This window comes from Dysidea avara, chromosome 3 (assembly GCF_963678975.1).
Source record: "Dysidea avara chromosome 3, odDysAvar1.4, whole genome shotgun sequence".
In the NCBI taxonomy this organism is placed as follows: domain Eukaryota; kingdom Metazoa; phylum Porifera; class Demospongiae; order Dictyoceratida; family Dysideidae; genus Dysidea; species Dysidea avara.
The window spans coordinates 19,646,223-19,651,946 of NC_089274.1; positions in this window are offsets into that span (position 1 = coordinate 19,646,223).

A 5,724-nucleotide genomic window follows, 5' to 3' on the forward strand; every position below is an offset into this window, starting at 1 on the left:
TAGAGCTACAGTATGTTCCTTTTGTGCTGTATCCATCCTTTTGGTAAACTGATAATTATTATTATTGTAAAAGAGGAAAACTATATAGCCTCATACAAAACTAGATCCAATTAGTTAAAAGGGTGATAATTGTATATTGTTTGTTTGTTTGTTTCCTGTAACTATCTATATTTATATCAAGTATAGTATAAAAATTCATACGTGCTCACCACTGAAATACTGGAGCTATAGCTATATGCACACCAGTACACCAACAACTGACAGTAAAACTTGTCATTACAGACAATCTTTAATTGTTTTGTTTTTTTTAACATTCAAGCAGATCTAGAGTAGGGATGCGGTGAAGGAATTATATTACAATAAGCTTTATCTTAAACACAGTTTGTATCATAAACACAGTTTAATTTGATTGGCACAATTAAATAAATTGTATTTGTCATTTATTTATTTGTATTTGCAGTGGCGTAGCTAGGAAAATTTTCTTTACTGAGGCAAAGTTGACCTAATTTAAAGGGTCTGCTTCTGACTCAACTGACTCACAAACACTCTCTAGTATAGGTGGTACAGCATTTGGAGGTTGACTCTCTGGTTGGATGGAAGAAACTGTTTTAGAAGACTCTGAGCATGTTTCTACATGTCAAGTAATGCTTCCAGCATAGTTAATGCTACAGTATACCATGCTTCAATTATTAGACCAGTTTAATTGTACTCAAAACAAAAACTGACTTACTCAGAGATATTTTGAGTGGTCAAGCCATCCATTAACTGAAACAAAGGTCATAGTCATGTACACTATACTTTTTATTGATCTCAGCTAATGTGATATTAAAGTCAGAGATTATCTCATGTGATGTTCAACTGCATGTGCTAAACATATCAAGCTAGGGAGTCTGGGAGCATGCTCCTTCAAGGAAAATTTTGAAAATATATGATTTGAAATGGCACGTGGAGGCTATTTCTTGATTGTAACTGCTAATGCATAATATGTATGATCAATTAGCTCAATACAATGCCATGCAGTTGACTCACTGGAACTTTTGAAAAGTAATTTAAAGACAATATAAATGTAAATGATTTAGTCCAAGCAGTGTAATGAGAACAGTGTCATGAATGTTCTATTAGAGTATATTACGATGACTGCTCTATTAGAGTATTTCTATTTTTCATACAAATTCAAGTAGCTGAAAAGTGGTCCAGCCAATGCCAGACCATGTTACTATGGGCTCCAGCACTACAGCCATAGATTTTATCATGTATGGTGCAGTAATACTGTCTAGTAACGTTTGAGTAGAAAATTCGGGCTACCAAAACTCAGGCCTGCTCAGCCTGAATTGTTGAGTATTTTTAAGCTGCCTCGGTTGCCTCAATGGTAGCTACTCCACTGGTACCATACAACAGATATCACTCATCTGCTTAACAACAATAGAAGTTAAGCTGATTGGCCTAGTTAGATAGCCAATTAAAGTTGTTATTAATCAAATTTGTAGAAAAGTCATGTATGGTTCATAACTAATCAATGTATGCACTCTCTCTATGATTTTGTGATTCTCAAAATGGCTTTTGATCAAACTTCCCTGCTGCATGTGGATGAATACAGTTGTTGTGTTTGGAAAATTGTAGTATACTATGCATCGTTTATTTCTAAAGTATTCAACTAAGTACACCGTGAACATTTGAGACTCAAGTTAAATGCTCTAGTTATTTCTAAACTGGTTGTGATCCTTTCTGACCTTCAGGCATCAGTGTGTAGTAATTAATAGTAAGTTTTCTAGCTGGCTACCAGTAACATCCAGTTATTCCAGAGCGTCTCAAGGATCCATCCTAGGACCATTTAGTTTACAAGTCCTCCATATGATTGGTGTTAGAGTATGCTGCACTGTCTTACAGAGACAAGACATACAAGTTATAAACAAAACAACTGAAACAAAATTAAGAGGTAGCTAAAGTGAGAGCCAAAATGCAGTGTGGTGTATTATTCCAATTAAATAAATGTTTAAGGAAGAAAATCCATCCCTCCTGGAAGAAGACTGAGTGTGGCCCTGACTAGACATTGGGTGACCTGCAGTTCGAATCCTGGGGTTGGAGGGGTTTTTTTCCTTACTTTGGCCCCTTTTCTGTTGCACCTTATCAGTCAGTCAGTAAGTAAAGTCATTAGGTCTAAGTCCCTGAAATTAAGTTAGGTAATCCTAAGGCTGCAGCACATGTTGCTGTCAGACCTTCAGTGCTGGTCACTGTAAAGTGCTAATAATAATAATAATAATAATAATAAATGGAGTGTTTACAAAACATGAGTATTGATACATGCAATAATTGTAGCCTATACAAAGGGAATGCTGCCTCGTATACAGGAGGAATTAAGTAAATGGACTGGAAGCATAACATGATAACGAGGAGTATCTTTTCATAAAGATACAGTCATGCAGACTTGAGATTAATTCGATGGGTTTCCAAGATTGGCTATTATTGTAAACAGGAAACACATTCTGCAGAAAATTTTGGCCATGGCTTTTAAACAGGATCCCATCTGTTGCCTGCAGCCTGGCAAGCAGCTCTTTGTTGAACAGACTTGATAGCAATAATGTTTTTAGTTGTGACTTGACTACTTGGTCTGTATAGTGTAGCTATATGTTTTTCTGTGTATTGTATGTGTCTTGGTTGAACAGGTGAGCCTTTGGTGCAACCTGTCTTTGAGACAAATCAAATGAATAAATAAAAGAGACTGGCCAGGTGTCAAGATAGCAGCAATTTATACATTTAAACAAAATGGTATTATAATCATAAAGGTGGCCTTTATTAGGAAGAGGGGCATGACCATTCCACCACGATTTCCGTGTGTTCCATGCACAGTGAATCGGTTCAGATGCCCCGGGCCATGACACTGATCCTAACTCCTATAACACAGATAACAGCATGGGCCAAGTCAAGTACTGAAGTTAAACTGCCTTGTTTTTCCATTTATTGATAGCTGATACACAGTTGTAACCGCATGGTCCACCTGTAACTATATACATTCAATTGGTGGCAATAACTACAATTAGTTTGTTTGTATATATCTCATGAGCAGCATTGGGGGTGGGGCACTCTCTACATTTTGAGATTGAGATACCCTAATAGAACAGTCATTTACTCTAATAAAACAGTCAAGAGTAGCATAATTATAAAACATTATTTGTCAGTTTAAACAACTAAAACACCTGTTCTAAATTGAGTTATACTGACTCTATCCACACCCTAGTGACTAGAAATTCTCTGGAGATAAAAAAAATCATGCACCTGCACACCACACGTCAGCAATATCTATGTTTAAGTATTTTGTGATGCACCTTATGCTGACTCGTTTTGTAGCTTGGAAAGTATTTGAACATTCAATATATATTTTTCAGCTTACTTTCAGCCAAAATTACCACCAAAATCATTCTCAAAAGATCAATAAAAAAAAAAAATTCTTTTAGCCTTTATAGCTATACTACCAGCTCAGTAGCATTCATGCTTCCAGCATTGATTCATAAACAATTACAAATTTTAGTTGAATGTTGCCATCAAATTCAATCTCAGAAAGTTGAATTTTTAAAATTTATTTGAGGAAACCTTATACTATACTATATTATATTGTTTTGTTCAGTATTAGCATTTATACTTCAAGTGTTAAACTCAGCAAATTTCAGTCAAAATTGCCATCTCAGAAAGTTAATTTTTCAAAATTTCCTTGGGAAGCAGCCTAGACCTTAAATTTACACTCTACAATTCTGTTTTTTGTTGTTTTTTAACTCAGTAGCTATACTAGCTATTAGCATTCATACTTCCCGTGGTGAATTAACTATATATCAACAAATTTCAGTGAAAATTACTACCAAATTCTATCTCAGAACATTAAGTTTTCAAAATTTCCTGCGGGGAGGGGAAGGGGGGGGGGGGGGGCATGCCCCAGATCCTAGAAAGCTCATGCATGCTTCTCATTTCACGGAGTGTGCTTTGCACACTGTGGAGTCACTTCTACCTGGCAGTGTGCCCTCCCCCCCTCTCCCCTAGCAAAATCCTGGATCCGCGTCACTCCAAATAAATTCTGCTTCCCATCCACTGCCCACATCTGATCTGGTTACTGTAAGGTCTAAATATTCCATTATTCCGTATTCTTCAATTTATTCTTGCATACAATGTACAGGCTCGCTCAGCAATAAAAGCTGTAACAGTGTCAGCTCACATGTCAGCAGTGCTATCAAGTCAGCACAAATTCATATTTGTGTTTTGCAACTTAAAATGGGAGGTACAAGCTTACACATGCTTTTATGCAGCTTCTTAGGCCAGGTAAACTTGATTGTTTCTCATCCCCACTCGCATCCCTTTTTATCCCACTGCCTCTAATTTCATTATTGCTGTTATCAATCACATGCACACGTATTTTATGCCAGGAAGGCTGATTATCATTTTTACAGCACAGCAAATGTCACTTACACGGTGGTAAAACATAAGTACTTAGTTTTTAAGAGAGAGAAAACGTCTTGTTTTATTAACATACATAGCTACGTAGAGGGGAAGCTTTGTTTAACTTCTATAGTGACAGACAGCTTGATTTGGAGTATTTTCTTTAATAATGAATAATGACCTCCCGCTCGCACGGAAATCCGATTTTTTGTGGATGATAAGCAAGTAGCTAGCTAATCAAGTTTGGGCCACTCCAAATGAGAGTAGTTTCCCGTCCTCCTCCCGCATCACGTCTGGGCACCCGCATTGCATGTCATTATTTTTCGAAAACCACTTCCTGTGCTGCTTTCTGGAAACTTCTCATGGAGCCTTTTATTTTGCATTGCTAAAAAGCACAATGAAACCTAAAAATGAATGGTTCTGGTGGTTGCTAGCTTGCAAAGAAGTCATTTTCATGACTGCCTTGAAATCCTCTCAAGATCAAGACACTCTAAAAGAGCAGTCACATCTTTAATAATGAATAATGATAATAATCCTCCCACCCGCACTGAATAACGAAAACATCAGGACCGACGGGAAACTACAGTCTTATTTGGAGTGGCCTTGCCTGGCCTTATGGTTGTGCCAAGCCATAGGGTGTAAAGCCGGGATCTATGATCAGGCAAATAAAAGCTGCCAATCTTATAGAATGGACCTCCCTCAAATATGCCTGAGTCCACGACGGGAAATACGGGCAGTGGCGATTCTAGACCTGACCTACACTGTAAAAAATTAGTAGTGAATTGCTCTGCCACAATACTCACTACTTTTAAGTAGTGACGTTCACTACTTTTTGTAGTGAACGTCACTACTTTTTGCAGTGAACGTCACTACTTGGTGGTCAATGTAGTGACGTTCACTACAAACTTAGTAGTGAACGTCACTACACAAAAATAGTGAGTATTGTGGCAGCCATTAGTAGTGACGTTCACTACATTTAGTAGTGACGTTCACTAGTTTGTTTTTACTGTGTACAGGGGGGGCCAAGTAGGGAACAGCATAACTATTGTTGTTTGGCTATAGTATAAAGTAGAATTATCAGGGGGTCTGGGGGTGCAACCCCCAGAAGCTGTAGGATTTTTGCAATTTAAAGGTTTGAAAACAGCCTAAAATTTGTTCTAAAAACATGAAAAATGCTAAAAATAACAATGCCAATCTATACAGCAACTTTTCCCCAAGATTTTTTTAAAGTTATTTTTTAACAGGGGGGGCCATGGCCCCCCTGGCCCCCCCTTAGAATCGCCTATGAATACGGGTACCTGA